The sequence below is a fragment of the Danio rerio genome, chromosome 10 (genome assembly GCF_049306965.1).
Source record: "Danio rerio strain Tuebingen ecotype United States chromosome 10, GRCz12tu, whole genome shotgun sequence".
Classification (NCBI taxonomy): Eukaryota; Metazoa; Chordata; class Actinopteri; order Cypriniformes; family Danionidae; genus Danio; species Danio rerio.
Window position 1 is genome coordinate 36,587,558 of NC_133185.1, and position 23,590 is coordinate 36,611,147.

Sequence of the window (23,590 nt, forward strand, 5' to 3'; positions counted from 1 at the left end):
ACCTGGGACATACTTTGTTCTCTGCAGATACGTAAACAGGGGTGTGTAATCAGAATGAGCCAGGGTTGGATATGGACGTTTTGCTTGTTAGATTTTTCCAGACCAAACAAATGTTGACTTTTCTAAATCAACAAAAGCACCATCATCTGATAAATGCAATTAGATGCTTTTGAAATAGGGCAGGGTTAAGCCTGATTTATACTTCTGCGTCAGGTGACCGGCGTAACCCACGGCGCAGGTAACGAGCGTGGCTGTGCATTTATACTTCTGCGCGCTGTCTCTGTCGGTCTGCTTTAACACTTCCGAAACGCTAGTTGGCAGTGAGGTGTAAATGCTCCTCTGTGTCGAGTTTCTTCGCTGCTTTTTTGCTTTTCCTGAACACTTCCGGGATGTACAAGTGGCTCAAACTCGCTCATTTTGAGGCAGGAACCGGCGGACGTGCAACAACTTTAACTATGAGGTAAACACAAAACAAAACTTTCCATCCGGAGCTCCTTCACGGGACTCCACACTTGTAAACAATCGCTCGCGCCATTCGCACGGCTCTTGGTCCCGCCCCTACTCGTCAGCGCTACCAAGCCGACCAATCACAGAGCTTACGCTACGCGTGGTTGCGACGTGTAGTTACATTTTTTGAGAGGTGCACGTCAGTGACGGCCAAGGCGAAGGGCTATGCGTCAGCGCCGTAGCATACGCCGGCGTTTGACGCAGAAGTATAAATCAGCCTTTAGATTGTGAATAAGACCACAATGCAACACAAGTGCTCCCTGAAATTTATTTGCAAATGCGAGCAAGCCTTCTAAAACACGATGGCACGCAGCCACTGTCGTAAATTTTGACGTCTCATCAATTACAAATTATCAGACCGGAGGTTTTGAATATCAGAAAATAGACTTTATTCTCCATAATAAAGCAGAGAAAGAGCAGAGCAGACCCCAGAGCATTCTGAAGTCTGTCCTGGACACCTTCTAAAGTCTCTCCTGCTCCTTCTCCTTTATTTATGTTTTTGACATACCCCATATGTGTCTCTTTTTAACTTTTGACCATTTTTGAATAGGTTTTTAGTCTAAGGGGTCCTGCTATTCTTGGCTCTCAGCCCACTAGCTCATGTCAACAGAGATGTTACAGGTCTATGTCAGCAAAGTATAGATGCAACTTATGCAAAGGAACTAAGTGTTTACATACATTGTTATGATAGGATAATAACTTGACAATATGTTACTCATTTTAACTTCTGACACATATAGCTTCATACAAGTATTTAACATATATGATCAGTGCTTTACATATTCAGTTATTCTACAAAATCAGTCACTCAGCCTTCTCCTAGTGTTGCTCCTGTGCAGGCATACTCATCTTACACAGACATATCACTGTATTTTTAACACAGGCTGGCATGTTTGCTGCAAACACTACATACATTTTGTGAAGAGAAAATTAACTGCTTTACACTTAGAAAATACTTCATACAGAGAGAATAAAATCTTCTTCACCACTTCATACAACAGTAGCACAGTAGTGTGACAACAGGTACAAATTTGGTGAAAATAACAACAGAATATAGTCTTGGATATAATGTTTTTACTTAAATACCACCTATGATGCAAAATCAACTTTTGGAAATTGTTTGGACAGAACTGTGTGTAGGTATAGTGTGTCCACTGTCATATATATTTTTAATTTCCTGATGTTAAAATAGGATGCAAATCCCAGTTATTTTAAGATGTGATGTAGCAGTGTGGTTATCCCCGCCCACTGAATTGATTGACAGGCACGCATTAACATGTCTCCATTATAACACGTACAAACACGTCCACAGAACAGGATTTGCAAAGAAACTGGGATTAAAAGACCTGTTTCAACTCTCGGTGATGAGCTGACCCTCAAGGATGAGTTTTACAAGTTTAATATGTTTTTCAAGATTTCACACTTAGTTGATGATTGATTTTAAAGCATGTTTGGCATGCTGTCCCGGTAAAAAGCCCTGATAAGATCCTAAGATCCAGGGCTCTCCTAATAAGATCCTCGAGCATGGGGCTCCCTCTCGTTTGCAGGGTGAGAGGGGAGTTTAAACTCAGGTAGGTCTCCTGCTTGATAGTGAATGCAAATTATGACTAACTTTAGATAGAATTATTGCTGATTAATCATTCATCTATGGTGTCAATTTGGTTTGGTCAATTTACTTATGTTATATGTTTTTGACCTGTAGGAGGAAAGTGGAGAGCCCAGGGAAAACCCACGCAAACACGGGGAGAACATTTAAACTCTGCACAGAAATGTCAGCTTAGCCAGGAAAAGACTTGAACCAGTGACATTCTTGCTGTGAGGCAATGGTGCTAACCACTGGGCCTCCATGCGGCCCTGTCAAGGAAAGGGAGGAGTAGGGGTGGAAAGTGGGATTTTTCAAGATGAAGGTGGCTATGGTAAGATACTCTGGTTGTTTATTGCGATTTAGGAGTCATCTGATTGGTGGACCATGCATTAGCTGTCACGATTTAGCGTGATCAAAACAAGAAACAAAAAGGTGCGGATCCAAGTGCAGATTATTTATTTACAGTGCAACAAACAAGGTGATCAGAATACAAAGTAACAAATAAACGACAAAACCAGAAACTAAATCAAAGACGAGGCTCAGGAATAACAAACTCAAACAACTAAACTTAACTAGAAAACAGACGAGACAAATAACACACGAACTAGACTAAGGCAAAATACAAGAACAAGATCAGAATAACAAACTCGGAATACTACACTTACTGGATACTCGAACAAAGAAGACAACGACCCGATAACAAACAACGGTGGAATGATGGAATATATAGTCCAGATAATCAACGGTAACACAGAACAGATGTGATGACAGGTCAGTGAAGGTGTTCCGGTGTATGCGCGTGGTATGTATGGAATTGTAGTCTTTCTGTGACACTGTAGTGCCTTCTGAGTCCTGATGCACTACAGCGCCCTCAGGTGGTCACTGACGGATGTGACATTAGCTAATGCGGGACCAGCCGCAGTCAACCATAAATACGTGATCCTCTCGAAATTAGTTTACAAATAATCTTTACTTAAAACAGTGCATGTTTGTGTAGGTGCAGTGGCCTAGTGATTTTCGCGCCGACATATGGTGCAGTAGCATGTCAGGGTGTGCTGTGTTCGAATCCCGGCTCGAGGACATTTCCCTACCCCCTCTCTTTCTCTCTCTCTCTCCAACTTCATTTCCTGTCTCAATTACTGTCCTATCTAATAAAGGTAGAAGTTTTTAACAAGGTACTTACAGTATGCGCATACTAGGTATTGTCTAATTGGTTAAAACTTAGGGATTCAACTGTAAGCCGTTGTTATTCTGGCTCTCAAGTGGGATTTTTTTTGCCGTTCACACACCAAAATTAGTCCATGTTTTCTTTAATCATTACCATCATTACATCATTAATATATAGATGAAATGATGCAGGACGAATAATGTGGTTAAGTCTACTTCAAAAGTTACCCCATAACAAAGAAATGTTAGGTTGCGATGTAATGTTTACAGTAAATGTTTATAGTCTGAAGGGTCATTAGTGCATCCCGTTAATCAAAGGCAGAGGGAAAGGAAGAACCCTGGTGGGCCTCGCTGCAGCCCCTCTGTTTCAAGCCCCTTTTAATTAGACTCACAGCAGGGACACCGTACCCACACACACGTGCCTCTCTGTTTCACTCTCTCCATCACTCTATCATCCGCTCATCCCCTCCACCCAGTATATGAGTTACTGTCTGCGAGCCCCAGTGGGACCAGAACATAATCATAGTCATGTGCTCAAAAGACTATTTCCCTGCCACGGTCTGTCAGCAACCAATATTAAATAACTAAAAGTGTGACAAACGGCCTGAATTTCATTTCATTTCATGCTAATGATCAAATGAAGAGGATTGTATGAGGACTTAAATAGTTTGTACAGGACTCAACGTGTGTTGAAAAATGTAAGCGGCTAAGAGAAATGCAAAGAATACCTGTCTATTTTGGGATAACGGGATGCTTATTACCAAATAGGAGTATTGGAAGTGTTGCTGGCCATCTGCCCAATCCCCTGCGCGCTGACATTTGGCTGTAGACCTTTAACCCTGCTGGAAAATGTCATGCCACAGAGTTTTCACCCCAGGGCAACAACCACTCAACCCCCGAAACAGAATGACACCTACAATACAATATGATTCATTAATTATGATTTGCAGGAAGACAATGGGCCACTTTTGACATCTTAAGGGGCCATTCACACATAATATGTTTTTTCATTCCAATGCGCTACTTTTCTGTTGTTTTAACACGTAAATGCACTTGACAAACATGCATTAAGGGTTGCACCAACTCTTCGTAAGTTTTTTCTTAAACTGGAACGTAAAGTCCACACTATAGGGGCTTAGTAACTAGCTAGTTAGCAACTAAATTTGTTCTCACTACAGTTGTACCACATGTTCTTAAGGCAAACCGTAATTAGTAGGTCGTAAGCTCTACATAAAGACCTGCATAGTCGCATTAAATGACGTAATATGCAATAAATAGCATTTAAATTGTTACAATGCATTACAATTTTACAACTAACACATCTATATACAGTTGAAGTCAGAATTATTAGCCCCTTTTGAATTTCTTTTCCTTTTTTTAACTATTTCCCAAATTATGTTTAACAAAGCAAGGAAATTTTCACAGTATGTCTGATAATGTTTTTTTCTTCTGGAGAAAGTTTTATTTGTTTTATTTTGGATAGAATAAAAGCAGTTTTTAATTTTTTAAAAGCCATTTTATGGATAAATTATTAGCCCCTTTAAGCTATTTTTTTTTTCGATAGTCTACAGAACAAACTATCGTTTTACAGTAACTTGTCTAATTACCCTAACCTGCCTAGTTAAGCTAATTAACTTAGTTAAGCCTTTAAATGTCACTTTAAGCTGTATAGAAGTGACTTGAAAAATATCTAGTGAAATATTATTTACTGTCATCATGGCAAAGATAAAATTTAACAGTTATTAGAAATGAGTTATTAAAACTGTTATGCTTAGAAATGTGTTGAAAAAAAATCTTCTCTTCGTTAAACAGAAATAGGGGCAAAAAAGTAAACGGGGGCTAATAATTCTGACTTCAACTGTATATAAATGTCCTATGAAAATATGACAAATTACATTTTTATAGTACATTAAATTAAAGCCGTTCATACACAAAGTTATTAAAACATTTTGAGCAGAAAGAAAAACTCAGTCATGAAGAAATTCTCCTTTTAATTGTTGGACACAGTTAACGCAAAACACTCCTTGATAGAAAATGAAACTCTTCTTTTACAAACCACAAAAATGGGAAATTTGGGAGAAAAATAAGGCTGTGAGTAGAGAGAGATCTTTTTTTAATATAATCGCAAGCTCCTCAATGTAAATTAATCTCGCTGTCATCTCTTTTCCACCGTTATACACAGGAGAGGCTGCCGTAAATATTTAGTTGGAATGTAGCATTACATTTAAACTAAGTTCAGGGGTGCAACACAAAAACATTTAGTAATGTGTAAATTGTAACTTAGTGTCCCTTTAAGTCACAACTTGGCTACATTTTAACTTAAGCACTTCTGGTGCAACCGGCCTCTGTACACCAATAATATGTTTGTCACAATTATTTCAAACTAAATCAAACTATTTAATCGGTTAACACTTATTTTGCATATTTTGGTGACTGCAAGTTACACTGCAACTACTTGCCAGTTATTCTCATTAAAGTATGTCAACATTAACCCTAACACTAATTTTGCAGTCTACTAATACTCTGAGAATTAGTTGGCATCAAAGTAACTTATAATCAATAATATATGTTAGAGGGAATATTAAAATAAAGTGATACCACAAGTTGCTGTGAAGATGAGTTTTTGTTTGTAAAAGATACAGTCTGACAATTATTTTTCTCACATAAAAGACATGCGTATTGTTATTGTGTCTGCTGCAGCCATGGAACAGCAACAAATTACCTTGATTATTATGCTTGAATGAGGATATAGTTCCTAGACATATCGACCCAAAAATTAGCCACTTTTCACTTTCAGTCTGTATACACACTTAAAAAATGACTTTGTTCAAACTATGTACAGTATTTAAAATGAGTTAAAATTAAATTAAGTTTTTTAGGGGGGTCAAGTTAACTCAATCAATTTGTGTTATGGGGACAACATGAAGGAATTGTGTGGAACCTTGCATTCTTACAGTGTACATAGAAAAGGGTCTAGGTTTAAATAGGAAAACTATCAAAACACTTTGGTAATTTTTGAGTGAGATGCTATTGGTCTAATTGGATTCAATGATTTATACTAAGCTTAGCTAACATAAGCTAATGCTCCCGCCAGAACTGGAGATCGGCTAAACATATTCAAAAATAGTAAAACTTAAAATTTTAACTCTGTGAAAGTTGTAAAATGAGTCTATTTTACATAAATAAGTTTAAAAAAAAGTGAAGCACGCCTTTAAGAGTACCGATTAGGCACCAACATCAATCAAAAATCATGACCTGACCCTAATGTGTAGTAATAAACCAAACTGTGGCATTCATTCACACAGACACAAAAAACATGCAGCCTGATCTCAAATACAACTCTGCCTTCTACACTTTAAAAAAGCAATCCATAACCACTAACATTATGTTCTAGGTAAGCTGGTTCTGAATCACAGGCTCAATGTACTTCCTTGATGTAAACATATGCAATAGCATGATTTCAGGTACGAGACCCTAGTAATAAAGCAATCCTAACCGTAGACAGAAAACTGAACACCCTCAGTGGGAAGAGATAAGACACACATTCGCCACGTATCCTCTTGAGTCTCTATTGTGGTTATCAATCAAGAAGCGCACAAAGTCAGGGGACAGCAAGTGAGCCAATTTCCACATGCAGAGTGTTCTCATTATGAGGCAGCTGAAAGGTGTCGACTGAATGAATCACCGTGCAGAGATTTAGAGGGTCGTTGTCTGACACGGCATGCTGTGATGGATTTCATACGCCTCAATCACACGCTACGGCCTCGGTGGAAAAATCAGAGGTTGAAATCTTATTGAAAACGCCAATGATATCTAGGCTTGTGTATTTGGATTTCATGCCAACTTGACTTACTTGACTTACAAGCTAATGTGAAAGTGAACTAAGTGATGGATATTGCAGATGGGTAGATGGATGGATAGATGGATGGATAGATAGATAGATAGATAGATAGATAGATAGATAGATAGATAGATAGATAGACAGACAGACAGACAGACAGACAGACAGACAGACAGACAGACAGACAGACAGACAGACAGACAGACAGACAGACAGAAAGACAGATATAAATAAATTAAAGTTGGTCAAACTAACAAATGATAGATAGACAGAACAAACAAATGACACAAACACACAAAAAGAGAGAGAGAAAAAAAAGATTGTCAAAACAAACAAATTATAGATAGACAGACAGACAGAATAAATAACTGACAGACAAAACAAACAAATGACTAACAGACAAAACAAATGACAGACAGACAAAACAAACAGATGACAGACAGACAAAACAAACAAATGACTGACAGAAAAAACAAATGACAGAAAGACAAAACAACCAGATGACAGACAGAAAAAAAACAAATGACTGACAGAAAAAACAAATCACAGACAGACAAAACAAACAGATGACAGACAAAACAAACAAATGACAGACAGACAAACAAACAAATGACAGACGGACAAAACAAACAAATGACAGACAGACAAAACAAACAAATGACAGAGAGACAAACAAACAAATGACAGACAGAACAAATGACAGACAAACAAAACAAACTACTGACAGACAAAACAAACAAATGACTGACAGACAAAACAAATGACTAACAGACAAAACAAATGACAGACTAAACAAACAAATGGCACACAGACAAAACAAACAAATGACAGACAGACAAAACAAACAAATGACAGAGAGACAAACAAACAAATGACAGACAGAACAAATGACAGACAAACAAAACAAACTACTGACAGACAAAACAAACAAATGACTGACAGACAAAACAAATGACTACAGACAAAACAAATGACAGACTAAACAAACAAATGGCACACAGACAAAACAAACAAATGACAGACAGACAAAACAAACAAATGACAGACAGACAAAACAAATGACAGAAACAGACAAAGCAAACAGATGACAAACAAACAAACAAACGATACACAGACAAAGACAGTCAGACAGACATACAAAAAGAACATACATAAACAATTTTGTTCCAGTACTTATACAATTATTTTATACAAATCCATTCACAACATATTGTTCTGAATTTACATTTTTTTATAGAAAGAACCAACAAACAAACGATAGGTAGATATACAAATAGATCAAATATTTAAGAAATTTTACACTTATTTTAAAGAAAAAGGTCTCGTACAAAAGCAATAATGTTTCATTTTTGGAAAACCAAATTGTCTCAGAATGACCACCAATCAACTATTGATCAGCCTGGTCAGTTACTGCTCACAAATAAATGAAGTCATGGCCAAATTAGCTGCAATCTGTTTGCGTTCCCTGTCAAAGCTGCCATGTGTCCTGCGAGCCCCCTATCATAATGAGCAGAAGCCGAGGCACATGAGATATCAGCGGTCAGTCCAGCTGCTGGGGGTAATGGTGTATTGAACGACGGACAGTGCTGAGGTCAGGGGCCGGAGCCCTCGGATCCATCCCGACATGACGCAGCTGCCCCACACCTGGGCCTACAGAGGATCAGAGAACTGACCATCCCAGTTCATTGCTCACCAAGTACATCAATACAAACTATAGCCGACTACTCAATCAACTCATTTATCAAACTCATCGCCGTCTTGATGCCTTTATTGAGTCTCCATTCACAGTTGGTCTTTCTGACAGAGATTTATCAGGACTGATTGCACATCGAAGGGAGAAACATAAACTATCAGAATGCCGGATATGCTTCAGTAAGTGCTCATTTGGGCTTCAAAACCTTTGAAAGTAATTTTCAAATGTTTTTGTTTGGTTTAGAGTCCTTAATTTGCTTTCATGAGACTACTTGTGCATGAAAAGCTCCCTTGTAAATCCTTCAGCTTTTGAAGTGCTGGTCATAGAAAAAAAAATCAATGGATATGAAGTGATTTTCTGGGGAATGTTTTCACCCAATCTTATTTTATTTGCAAATGAAGAGGACCAGAAGGTGAAGGGAAACCGGGATAATGAGGGCACTAGTGTCCATCCCTGACCCCTAATACAACACTTTAAAAACACAAACTGTTTCTGTTTTAAGTTCAACTGAAAGATGATTAATGCACTTATCCAGTTCTTTGATCTTCCTGTGATTACATCTCAGAATCATATCGGTTTATAGCACATATGAAATATGATTATTTTGAGAGCCCAAAACCAACCAAAGATTAGAGTAAAATTAGTTTTATTATATTTACATTTTTTTTTTAATGTATTGTCATTTTATTATATTTTATTATTCCAATAATTAAATAATTCCAATTTTTCAATATAATGCTTTTTATGCTTTAGGAAATTTGCAGAAAGACACGGATATACACTGGCCTCCAATTTGAGAATGAAACTCAACATTTTTCTTGCACTTAAAACTAAACCTTTGAGAAATTTTGATAGTCCCTTAAAGACATTAGGTTCATTATGTCATTTTGCAACTTTATCAAGTACACATCAAGTTTATCAAGTATCAAGTATCAAATCCATCATGGCATAGATACAGTACAACAAGGTGCTGGAAATATTCTTCAGAGATTTTGGTCCATATTGACATAATAGCAACAAGCAGTTGCTGCAGATTTGTCAGCTGCACATCCATGATGCGAATCTCCCATTCCACCACATCCCAAAGGTGCTCTTTTGGAGAGAGATCTGGTGATTTTGGAGGCAAACTGAGTAAAGTGAACTTATTGTCATGTTCAAGAAATCAGTCTGAGATGGTTTGTGCTTTGTGCTTTATCCTGCTAAAAGTAGCCATCAGAAGATGGGTACACTGTGGTCATAAAGGGATGGACATGATCAGCAACAATACTCTGTAGGTAGGTAGGCTGTGGCATTGACAGGATGTTCAATTGATCTTAAGGGGGCCAAAGTGTGGCAAGAAAATATCCCCTACACCATTACACCACCACCACCGGCCTGAACCATTAAAACAAGATGAATCCATGGATTCATGTTGTTGGTGCCAAATTCTGACTCTACCATCCAAATGTTTTAGCAGAAATGGAGACTCATCAGACGTTTTTCCAATCTTCTATTGTGCAATTTTGGTGAGCCTGTGTGAAGTGTAGCCTCAGTTTGTTTTTAGCTGATAGGAGTTGTACCAGGTGTGGTCTTCTGCTGTTGTAGCCCATCCGCCTCAAGGTTGGATGTGTTATGCATTCAGAGATGCTCTTCTGCATACCTCGGTTGTAACGAGTGGTTATTTGAGTTACTGCTGCTTTTCTGTCAACTTGAACCAGTCTGGCCATTCTCCTCTGACATGTCTCCATCTGACATGGCATTTGCACCCACAGAACTACCGCTTACTGGATATTTTCTCTTTTTTGAACCATTTTCTGTAAACCCCAAAGATGGTTGTGCGTGGAAATCCCAGTAGATCAGCAGTTTCTGAAAGACTCAGACCAGCCTGTCTAGCACCAACAACCATGCCACGTTCAAAGTCACTTAAATCCCTTTTCTTTAATATTCTGATGCTCGGTTTAAACTGCAGAAGATCATCTTGACCATGTAAACATACCTAAAAGCATTGAATTGCTGCCATATGATTGGCTGATTAGAAATTTGCATGAACAAGCAACTGGACATGTGTACTTAATAAAGTGTCCAGTGAGTGAATAATGTGCTGTAACGATTTACAGCTATGGAAAAAATAAGACAACAAAGTTAATATTGGTTCTCTGAATTTAACATTAATAAGTACAATGTCACAATTGCATTTTATGTTGCCCATAATGTGTATTAAAATGTAAAAATAAGAATATTGTCATTTAAATCATTTATTTGAATAAAATGCAAGGCTTCTTATAAAATATTCCATGTATATGTACATATAATTTTTTTCAAAAGGTTTAAAATGATGGAATACTTTTTATTGACCTTTACTCATTTTCTGCCAAAATTATATAAAAGCTCTAAATGGTAATATGCAATTGACTGCTGTTACAAGTAAGAGACACGCATCTTGTAACTAAAAACCTATTTTCCTTAGTAATAGTACAGCAATGTATGGATCACAGAAGTCATTTTTAAATCAAGCAGCTTTCTGTTTGTCAATGCAGCAAATTCTCATGAACAACTAGAACACCATTAGCATAAAAAAGTTCCTCCTTATCTGAATCTGTCAGTTGCGTGGATTGCCGTTGAAATTACTGTCATTCAAATTTCACATCACAACCGTACATGTGATTGCACTACATATTTGAGGATGTGCCCTGGGTCTGTTCTGAAAGTGATGGCAATTCTAACAAAGAATCAAATGACAAAATAACAAAACACTTTACATGTGCGCTTAAATCCAATCAACTAAAAAAACACTGACAAGCAGCAAGCTGAAAGGCACTCTTTACATGGCAACACGTGCATTTTGGGAGCCTGAAAATGCAAACTTTAAAATCTTTTGAAGGATTTGCTTTCTTGCTTTTTTTAACGATACCGTTACAGGCCTAAATTGTCTTCTTTTGAAAGTATTTATTATGAAATCAATTGTATTTAAATTTTTTTTGCTTCAAACTACAAAAACAGTGATGCCATGAGTATAACAAAGTACAAATTACAACTGCATGAGTAATTCACAACCAGAACGAAAATGGTGAACTACACAAGAAGACAGGCTCATTCTGAAACCGTAGTCCCGGGGATGTTTCTGAAAACTGTGAATTATGTAACCGAAGGGTACGTATAGCTGCATTTCATTTTTTTAAGCGAACGCAACAGGGGGTTTGACGCCGTTCCTTTTGCTGCTTACCGGCTGACTGTTTACCTCTGTGTGGAGGGCTTTCCCGCCACAACCAGTTTGTTCAGTTAGCTTGACGCGTACATCGGCGGACTTAAGATGCAGAGAGGAGTTGACCACAACAACAACGATGATGACCGCGTTCGATTCGGGGTAGAGCAGTTCGAACGAGTGAACAACAGGGTGAGATTGTGGTTAAATCCGAAAATGTGGTAAAAATCAGACGAGGGATTTTCTTTTTCCAGACGGCTTTTGTAAACCGTCAATTGGGTTTAGGGAAGTAAGCGAGTGGGCAGGTCAATTGGTAAAATTGGTTGGGTTTAGGGAAGGAGGAGGGTGGGTCAGTCGATTGGCCGGTCGCCCAGTCAATCATTCAGTCATTCAGTAGGTCGACAACAGCCTCTGGTGGGTTTACGCGAGAACAGCGCAGGCTCGTGAGAGACATTTGAGATTGGAAAAAAACGCACACAGCGGCTTCTCGTCGATTCACAAAAACAAAAACAGCAAAAATAAGTACTTCCCGGGATGTATTTCGCGGCCTGCAGAAACGTCCACGGGACAAGGTTTTCAGAATGAGTCGGGTTGGAACTACAGGGTCATTTGTAGACACATAGTATTTTTTTAAAAAGTGAGCGCCCTCTACTGCCTGGGATGCAAACAAGAAAGGTTTCAGTCATATCAACCAAACCATTGATTTACGATACAACAGTGTTTTGTAAGTCTGAATACACAAATGTATGAATCTTTTAAATGTTCTTTTTTTTTCAAATCTTTTTTTACAATGCATAAGCTGCAAAACTTACTTACTTAATTTGTCTTGGACCTTAGGCCCACACTTTCATACACTGAACAAAAACAGACAGCACAAATCAACACAAACATTCAATCATCAACACAAATATTACTTATTCAATCATTCATTCATTCATTTTCCTTTGGCTTAGTCCCTTTATTCATCAGGGGTCGCCAAAGTGGAATGAACCACCAACTTTTGCAGTATATGTTTTACACAGCGGATGCCCTTCCAGCTGCAACCCAGTACTGGGAAACATCCATACACACTCATTGACACACACACATTCATTAATTCTCTTTTCGGCTTAGTCCCTTTATTAATCTGGGGTCGCCACAGTGGAATGAACCGCCAACTTATCCAGCATATGTTTAACACAGCTGATGCCTTTCCAGCTGCAACCCAGTACTGGGAAACATCCAAACACACTCATTCACACACCTACACTGACCAATTTTATTTATTCAATTCACCTCAAAGGCATGTCTTCGGACTGTGAGGGAAACCGGAGCACAGGAGGAAACCCACGCCAACACATGGAAAACATGCAAACTTCATATTACATGTTTAAAAGTCTAATTGTTGTAGGTAAAAAAAAAAGATTTCTTAAGACTATTGCATCTGCACACAGGCAGGCTGTATCCTCTACCGGAAGGCAGTAACTCATACTCACCAAATAAACTGTGCAAGGGGTCAGCTAATATTTTAATAGCTTCCTCAAGAACTGATTGCTTATAGAAAGACTCTCAGGATCGATATTGCCTTTTCCCTATATTTCTAATAGCTGTCTTCACCAAAGGTCCGAGCTTGACTTTAGATTGAACTGTAATGTTTACATAACACAAATAAAATCCATGGTGTATTATGCTCTCAATCACAGCTTTATAAAATAAAAATAAAAAAGCACAAGAATGTGAAAACTATTAACTCAAACATAATCCATGTCCAGTTTTTTAACGTGTATGCATGCAAAAGTGACATCGCCATGTACTGGCCGGCCACGCAGTGCATCTCTGCAGATCTGTGTTAAAGAGTAAGTTCAACCAAACATGAAAATGCTGTTATTGATTTCTTACCCTCTCATTGTTCCAATCCCCTGAGACCTTCGTTCATCATCAGAACACAAATTAAAATATTTTAGATGCAATCAGAGAGCTCTCTGATGCTCTACATGCAGCAATGATTCTAAGATGTTCAAGGTCCAGTAAAGGAACCAAAAACATCCCATGACTTCAACAGTAATCATATGAAGCTCTAAGAACAATTTTGTTAGCCAAACAACCAGTAAAACAACTTTGTTTACCTTTGTCTTTGTGTGTGATAGGTCAAGGTGAGTGTTTAATACAATGTATTAGTATTAGAGTTAGCAATGCAACACACAAACAACATTGCCTATATTAAGTGAAGTTTATTCATAAACTAATTTCAAGAGTATCACGTGCTTATGATTTATCACGACCAGTCTCGAATTTGTTAATCAGTATCTTCCAATCATTCGAGCCCTAAGCTACTATAAACAACCACAGTTTTGAGTTCACTTTATCTTTATTTGAAAGAAACCCCCCTCCTCCCCTTTTTCTTCTCCTTTACCTCTGACTGGGCGACACGGCGGCCCAGTGGTTAGCACTGCGAGCCCCACAGCAAGAACACCGCCGGCCCTGGTCCCTCAGGACCGGTGGGTGTTTCTGTAAGGAGTTTGTATGTTCTCCTCGTGTCCGTGTGGTTTTCCCCAGGTTCTCCGGTTTCCTCCCACCATCCAAAGACATTCAACATACATAACAACCAAGCATTTATCTAACCCTCGTGTTCCCTTAGCTACCGCAGCGGGGGAGTTCTGAGATCCACCGAGCTCAGGCTCCCCTCTCGCTCTGCCAAACGGGAGGAAGCCCAAGACTCGAGGAGTCCTTGAGCTCGGGGCTCTCTTCCGGGACAGCATGCCAAACAAGCTTTTATAAATCATCAGCTAAGTGTGAACTCTTGAAATGCACGCCTTAATCTGACATGGAAAACCTTTGATATTTTTCTTGTTGCACAAAAGTGTTCTTGGATTTTGTTTTGATTTTGTTCCGTTTTTTTTGGAATGTGAAGGTCTCAGGACCATTGCTGTATATGGAAAATAAGAGAGCTCCTGGATTTCATCTAAAATGTCTTAATTTGTGTTCTAAAAATGAACAAAGGTCTCAGGGGGATTGGAATGATATGAGTGTGAGTAATACAGTTGTCAGAATTATTAGCACTACTGAATTTTTAGCCCCCCTGTATATTTCTCCAATTTCTGTTTATAATTGGTTCAGATTTTTTCAACACATTTCTAAACATAATGGATTTAATAACTCATTTCTAATAACTGATTTCTTTTATCTTTGCCATGATAAAAGTACATAATATTTGACTAGATATTTTTCAAGACACTATTCAGCTTCAAGTGCAATTTAAAGGCTTAACTAGTTTCTTGGTGATTTAGGGTAATTAAGCAAGTTGTATAAAATTGTAAAAATATGGCTTAAGGAGGCTAATACTATTGACCTTATAATAGCTTTTAAAAAATTAAAAGCTGCTTTTATTCTAGCCGAAATAAAACAAATCAGACTTTCTCCAGAAGAAAAAAATAGTATAGGAAATACTTAAGGGAAATATTCCTTTCTCTGTTAACCCTCTGGGGTCTGAGAGTGTTTTGGGGCTCTGGAGAAGTTTTGACATGCACTGACATTTGTGTTGTTTTCAGTATCTTAAAAACATTAATGGCTAAAGTGTGATAACACTGTAAACAGCACAAGTTGGGCTTCAATAATACCTAAGCAGCATGTTTGTATGTGTTTCTGTTTTTGAGAAAGAAACGTTTATGCGTGGTTAGTGAAAAAATAAAATTTTGAAGTCACTGAAACAAGGCCGTGAAACACACAGAGAACATTTGTGCACAAGACTTTTGAGAACTGGATCTGGTAGTCTAATGTTTTTGCTCCAAAATGATGTGAGAATCATCTTGTTAACTTGCTCACAGAAAACAATATGATGAATTAAAAATTCTAAGTCACTTTTTAATTGAAATTGGTCGATGCTAGAAGGCGTGAACTATCATTACTATGCAGTGAGTCACACCTGAAGACAAAGACCTGCATAATGAGCTGCATAATGAGCCATCAGACAGGTGCAGTATGTGACTAATGGAAGAGTTTCAAGAAGGAATCAAAGGAAAGTTTAAATACTTATTTGTTTGCAGTTTATTTAAAATATATTAATCACACAAAATAACTGGAGATACTTTTGTGAGAGTCAGTACACTCTATAAAACTCTGCAAACTTTTAAACATACACATAGCAAATCTACTGATTATATATATATATATATATATATATATATATATATATATATATATATATATTATAAATGAAGAGTTTAGTTGCAAAATGAGATATATCCATTTTGAGAAATGTTGGTTATTTGACATTATTATCTAAGACATTAACAGTCAAGTCAGTCATTCACAATTTTATACATTAAACTATTAAGCTCAGTGAAGTCCAGGAACACAATATTCTTCAAACCCATGATATTTTTTATTTAACTTTATGTCTATAAATAGTTTATAAATAAGTCAAAAAACATGCCAAAATGCAACATATTATCTTAACATTGTCAAACATCTTAAATTGGTTAAAAAAACAAAACAAACACAGAGCGGGTGAGCTCTTGGCTCCGCCCCTTGTTATGCTGGGCGGGAGGCCGAAACTAATTTTCATGTGAAGCAACACGCCCCTAAAACAGCTAGCTGTGTACACACCCCCAACATGACACACATTAACACATTATAATAAAATAATCTGAACTGTGTTTTAAACTGAACCTAAACTGGTACACTAAGAAGAACCATAATAATAATATTAAATCATAAAAAGGGGTAAACTATGTGCCCTTAAAAAAACATAGTAAATCCAATGAATCTTTTTTTTAGTGCACCAAATATTTAAAACACTATTTTTTAACTACATGACAATTTATTCTCTGTTATTTAATTTAAACAGAATTTGGGAAATATTAGAAAAAGAAAAGAAAATTCACAGCAGGGCTAACAATTTTTGGTTCAACAAACCCTTGCAAATCCAAAAGAAAAAAAATTCCTCACATTAACAAATCACTATCATACAACAGCAACCTCTTACGATCTGAGAAGATTTTCACCGACACAAAAACATACTCAAACTCTGTTTACATCTGTCCGTGGCCCAGCTCATTACAAGATGTGTCCTGTAAACAGCATCTGCCTTGATACACTTAGAGAGACGGCCAACACCAATACAATCTTGCTGAGCCTTGAACTTGGATGGCGTCAATGCCAACGTCGCGACACCGTTCCTATTCACCATCGCCCAGGCGTGACATGGCTTTGGCCCTGACCGTGATCTGTTATTGCAATCGAATAACAGAGTCTGCCGTCATCACAGCCTCTCTCATTAGCCTTGGCCGTGTCCGCTGCGCTCTAATGAGACAAGTCTTTAATGTAAAGTTGTTCTCCGGTGAGGGCCTGCTGATGAGGGTGCGCGTGTGTTTTGGAGCCATTGTTGAATTACCTTGGCGTCTGACTGAGAGGAGACACCTGGGCCTCGCCGCCGGATAGGGGTTAGTTGCGGCTACGGTGCTCCCACGGGACAGGGTCCCATCTGCAAGAGGTGCTGAGGTAAATTCTCATCGGGACAGCGGGTGGCTCCATGAGAGACTTCGTCTTTATCTGTCTGATGGCCATGAAAGGCTTTTGTTTGAAGACATGCAGGAGAATTCGGGATGACGGAATAACATAATGAACTAAAAGATGCTGCCCATATGAATCTCTCTGGCATGTGGTGTCATTTTCATTTGTCTGTTTAGGTATTCATTTGGCACGGTGAGGATGTAGGAGTGGTTTTCCACTCAAGGTAGTGAATGATCACCTATTTGCATAAATCACTGTACATAAAGGGGAAATATTCTTTTGTTAAAATGCTTCTATTTTTCAGACCTGGGATCCTTTCTTTAAATATCTGAGAAGTCTCTAAGACTACACTCTTGTATGTTAGACTGGACAAAAAAAATATATAGTTTGCCTTTTTGTAAAATGATTTAGCATTTTATGTCCTTATTTTTTTATTGTTATTATTATTATTATTATTATTATTATTATTAATAATAATAATAATAATAATTCAGTCATTCATTCATTTATTATATATCTTTTCGGCTTAGTCTCTTTATTATTCAGGGGTTGCTGCAGCGGAATGAACTGCCAACTTATCTCAAATATGTTTTACACAGAAGATGCCCTTTCAGCTGCAACCCATCGCTGGGAAACACCCATACACTCTCACTCACACACATACACTTCGGACAATTTGGTTTACCCAATTCACCTATAGCGCATGTCTTTGGACTTGTAGGGAAAATCGAAGCACCTGAAGGAAACCCATGCCAACATGGGGAGAATATGCAAACTTAAAACAGAAATCCCAACTTACCAGCCGAGGCTTGAAGCTGCGACCTTCTTGCTGCCGTGCCACCCATTATTCAGCAAAGGTCCTCAAGCCAAGAATTGATCTTGGGTCTATATGTTGGCGTATTTACCCACTAGGCTACTTGCACCGATTATTATTATTATTATCATTATCATTAGTGTTTTTTTTCTTTATTTAATTACAATTTAATTTGATTAATTATTATTGTTTTCATTATAATTGTTTTATGTAGGGGTCAGGATTCAGAATATATAAATGATGGATATTATCTTACTACACAATGTAAATTTCTGACATGTTTTTACACTAAAAATTAGAGATGCCCCCATCAGGTTGTTTTGCCCTCGAGTCCGAGTCATTTGATTTTGAGTATCTGCCGATACCAAAAAACGATCTGATACTTCTATAATATATTTTAAAAAAAGGCTGAAGAAACAGATCCAGGATGTGCTTTTTTTTATTATTTTTTTTAATTCACCTTATTTTTAACATTCAACAACTCATCAAACAAAGCACTTTCGTTAGGTATCTTGGACTTTTTCACTTTTGGGCTTTAGTGCAACACTAATTAAAAAAAAATATATATATATATATACCTCCTCAAGCACCTCAACTTAAAACACCCAGCAGGCAATCCCAAGTTCACATATCTCGCAGTTTGCTATGACAATGTTGTCATCATCAACTTTATAATACCTCCAGACCGAAGACATACAGTACTCCTGCTTGCCACTTCAAGCTGCTTTCATGTTTGCTGTCACTTAACCAATAACGTCTCTGCAACAAAATGAGGCCATGTCGCACGCGTTGCTGTTTTTGTGTGAAATCAAGAGAGAGGTATAACTCTGTGCCACATAACTATGCCATATAACTATGTTCATATTTGAGTCCTGATTTGAAGGTAACATCCGATTCTGATCGAGTCTGAACCGTGTGTTTGGGCCCAATTTCACGTGATCGTACATCCCTACTAAACACATTTAATAAAAATATATTTGAAAAAAAAAGCTTCAAAAGAGTGACTCTTTGAAAAAGTCAAAAACTGTAAAAAAAAAAAAAAAAGTGAGCTACAAAATTTCTCAAAAAGCACTATTGGCTATTATTAGAGTCAAAAAGTCTTCTGTCGGCAGCCTCGTTTACCAACGTAGGGCTCTATTTTGACGATCCATGCGCAAAGTGCAAAGCACAGAGCGCAAAAGCAATTAGGGCGTGTCGGAATCCACTTTTGTTAATATAAGGACGGAAAAATCTGCTTTGCTCCGTGGCGCATGGTCTAAAAGGGTTATAAAAATGAGTTATAGGTGTGTTTTGAGAATAAACCAATCAGAGTCTCATCTCCTATACCCTTTAAGAGTCAGTTGCGTTGCGCCATAGGGCATTTGCTATTTACATGACGGACTTTGTAAGTGGAAAAACTGAGTGTTTCACTAGCAAGAAAACAGTTAAACAGAGCATCTGCAGCACGAGAATGAGAGATAAGCCTTCTTATTATCTACTTTCACTTTTGCTCTTGTGGATAGGGAAACCTTGTTCGCACAGACATCAATAAGCCTATAAATAATTAATTTTGCTTGTTAAGCGCAAACATTTGTTTCAAAACTATTTCTAAATTCAGTTCAAATTTCCTAACGAATAAATGAACAATAATAACGAAGTGTGTTCAAACAACTGAGTTATATCCTAATATGCTGTACCCCATATGGTCTAGAACCTGACAGGTGGGCAAATCTAAGCTTGTTTTTAATAAAACAAATATACATATGCACATAATAAATAATACTGCTAATAATAATATTATACAAAAGCAAATTGTAATGAATAAATTGAAAAAGCCCCCCCAAGATGAAGAAGGCATGAAAGTTTGATTTTAATATTTATGTAGGCTAGAAAATAAGTGTATTTTAATCCTCTGTATTTATATCCTATATATATCCTTATTATATTATAATTCTTTGTCATTTGTAAAGATATTTGCGTATTGCTGTACATCCTGTCTGTATTAAGCAATGTGTAAGCGAGGCGCACAACTAATGCGCTCTGCACTGGAAAATAGACCAGCTTTGGTCTGATCTATTTGAACCTTCTATTTAAGTTCCTCAAAATAGCAACGCGCCAGCAATACGCCTCAATACCCCTTCTTTTTTAGACCAGAAAGCCAATGGGCGCACATATGAGTGCAAATGTATTTGCTATTTAAACAGCGTGGCGCAAAACATCAAAACGACTCTTGTGCCAAGCTGAAACTAGCAAACAACTATTGTGTCGCGCCATTGATCCGGGCGTATGATAGAGCCCTTAGTGTTTCCCTAAATATAGTTCCAGAAACTGAATGTGGTAGGAAAAATAGTTTCTTGATAATGTTACAAATGGGAACAGATCAAGCTTTTGGTAAATGATAATAAGCAAATAAGCAGTGCAATCTAGATTTTTTATTATATACATAAAAGTTTAAGTTTCTGTTTGTCAAAATGATGAAAACATTTTGTTGAAGTGAGTGCATTGGTTTATGTACATCAATATTAATATTTTATTTGCATTTTTGTTCTGTTGCGTTCAATGCCCAATTACGCATACAAAGAAGACAAAGTAAACAAGAACATTTTAAAATAAAGGTAGTCATGTCAGCAAAGTTTTAAGAATTCCACTTATTCTAAATACATTTTCAGTTGGTAAGAAATGTACAACAAGCACAGTTCACTTTCAACCAACCAAATTTCTATTGGTCAACAAGCTAAATTAGTTTGACCAACTTCACCTTGAACCAACTCAAATTTGCACAAAGAATTTTTTTTTGCCTTCAAGCAAAACTACCATTTGCGCTGATCACTATTGGCTGAAATGGCTGAAATTTGCCAGTAAAATCCATGAATCCAGGATACATGTGACCGCACAAACAAACTAAAGCAAATAAATATTTCAGACAAATGTGTGACAAACCATACTGTTAAAGCCACATTCGGTTATATTAGCAAGAATTCAAGATTAACTATAAATGGCAACAAACGTCTTCTTCAAGTTTATGATTTTAAAGCATGAACTTTTCTTCTTAAGTTTATCAGGAAACAGTTGTGACTAGCTAGTTTTCACACCAATCTACCATAGAAGATTAAGCAGAGAGTTATGATGGAAACAGATTGCTAGTGACTAATTCAGGAATTCAAATAAATCACTGAATTCTATAAACTTAACTCACTTATCTACTGAATGGAGAACTGTTTGTTTTAACATATCTGACTCGCTTTGATATTAACTTATATTGCAATTTTGTTAAAAAGAATCTGAAATAATGGTTAAAGGTTATTTTTTATCTTATGACAATTTCTAAGTCAGCAAAACATATTATGGGTATGATGTTCTTGTGTCATTGTTAATGGCAGCTGTATAAAAATACTGTAGATTATTTGGTGTATTTTGTTCTCAATTACTTCTGAGAGCAAAGTGCATTTTCACATTTGACAGATGCTTTTATGTGAAGAGATACACTGCACTGAATGTAGTTTAAACACTTAATTTCCAAGGATTTTGATCTGTTGATGGCATGCTGTACTGCTTAAGATTCACAAAACCCCACAAAAATAAATTTAATAAAATAAAAACTGTTTGCACCTGACTTTTTTGAGTGATGTTTTAGTGTATTGTTTTGAATTTAATTAGGTTCAATTTATAATAATAAAATAAAACCTAGAAATTGAATTTTACTCACCAAAAATCCTTCCCTCATCTGGTCTTCAAGAAGATTTACTAAACTTCAATCCTGCAAATAAAAGAAAAATATTAATTTTATTTCTCAAATTATAGATATAAACACATATAAATGCAATTAAACCTAGGTCTTTCTTTCAGACACCAATTAGCAAATTATTTCCAAATTTACACTCAAATATTCTAATATTCAAATATAGTATTTTTGTCACCTTCAAAGCTATAAACAAAATCAAATAAATTGTTAAATATGTTCATCTACAATTTGTCAATATTTTTTTTACATTTGCTTGGCATATAAAAGTGAAGGTGAGAAGATATGTCAAGAAAAGATCCACTCTATTGGAGAGCTAAATGGTATATAACTCTACATATTTGTTGTTTTTTTATATTTTTCACTAAAACTTGTATGCACTCTTGTGATTTGCACTGTAGATCCGCATGACGATGAGGACTGCAATCAGCTACTGTGTATTTTTATTTTATTTTATATTACTTATTTATTTATTGTTTATTTTTAGTGAAACTGCAGAGCCAATGCTACAAAATTTTCTACTGTGTATACGCTAGCTCACTAAAGTCTTGTCGTCTATCCAAGTTTGAGGAACAATAAATAATAACTTGACTTCTAGTTCATCATATAGTTCATATCATTTGATATCAGAAGTGGCTTATATGAAAGGCCTCTAGATTACGCTTCTTTTACCAAAATAAAATATGATCATGCCTTGATTTTTAATTATTTAATTAGGACAGTAAGGTCTGACTTTGCTTAGACACAAGTCATGAAAGCAAAGTCATGCTGCAGTGGAAAAATAATAAATATTGTGTTTGACTCCCATGAGCTTGGAGGACTGCATCCATACATCTTTGCAATGACTCAAATCACTAGTCAATAAAGTCATCTGGAATGGCAAAGAAAGCGTTCTTGCAGGACTCCCAGAGTTCATCAAGATTCTTTGGATTCATCTTCAATGCTTCCTCCTCCTTCTTACCCTAGACATGCTCAATAATGTTTACTGGGCTGGACAATCCTGGAGCACCGTGACCTTTTTTGCTTGCAGGATGCTGAAACATGAGAAGTGCTATCCTGCTAAATAATTTGCCCTCTCCTTTGGTTTGTAATGTAATGGGCAGCACAAATGTCAATGATACATCCTCAGGCTGTTGATGTTGCCATCCACTCTGCAGATCTCTTGCATGCCCCCAAACTGAATGTAACCTCAAACCATGATTTTTCTTTCACCAAACTTGACTGATTTCTGTCAGAATCTTGGGTCCATGTGGGATCCAATAGGTCTTCTGCAGTATTTGTGATGATTGAGATGCAGTTCAACAGATGATTCATTGGAAAAATCTACCTTCTGCCACTTTTCCAAATGAGTTATTATTTGCTATGCTTAAAACTGGGATAGATGACAAGACTTTTGTCAGGCAGTGTACATACAAGTGAATGCCAATAAGTAATGTAAGTATAACAATAGTGTTGACATTCAGAAAAAGAGAAAAAAAAAAGATTGAATAAATAGTAAAATAACATCAATAAACCATTTTTCAATGTACAAAACTACTCATTTGTCTTTAACATCGTGCATAACAGGAGACGTATGGATAAAGGGGAAAAAAAG

At 36.9% G+C, this 23,590-nt stretch overlaps 1 long non-coding RNA gene across 1 annotated transcript in view; it reads left to right on the top strand.

Annotated features, from left to right (window-relative positions):
• The window catches only part of LOC141376415 (uncharacterized), a 121,305-nt gene extending 105,350 nt beyond the window's left edge, over positions 1–15,955 (top strand). Inside the window, exon 2 of the long non-coding RNA XR_012386439.1 lies at positions 14,592–15,955. This is a non-coding gene — a long non-coding RNA (uncharacterized lncRNA). The remainder of the gene's footprint in view (positions 1–14,591) is intronic.
• The last annotated feature ends 7,635 nt before the right edge of the window (positions 15,956–23,590 follow it).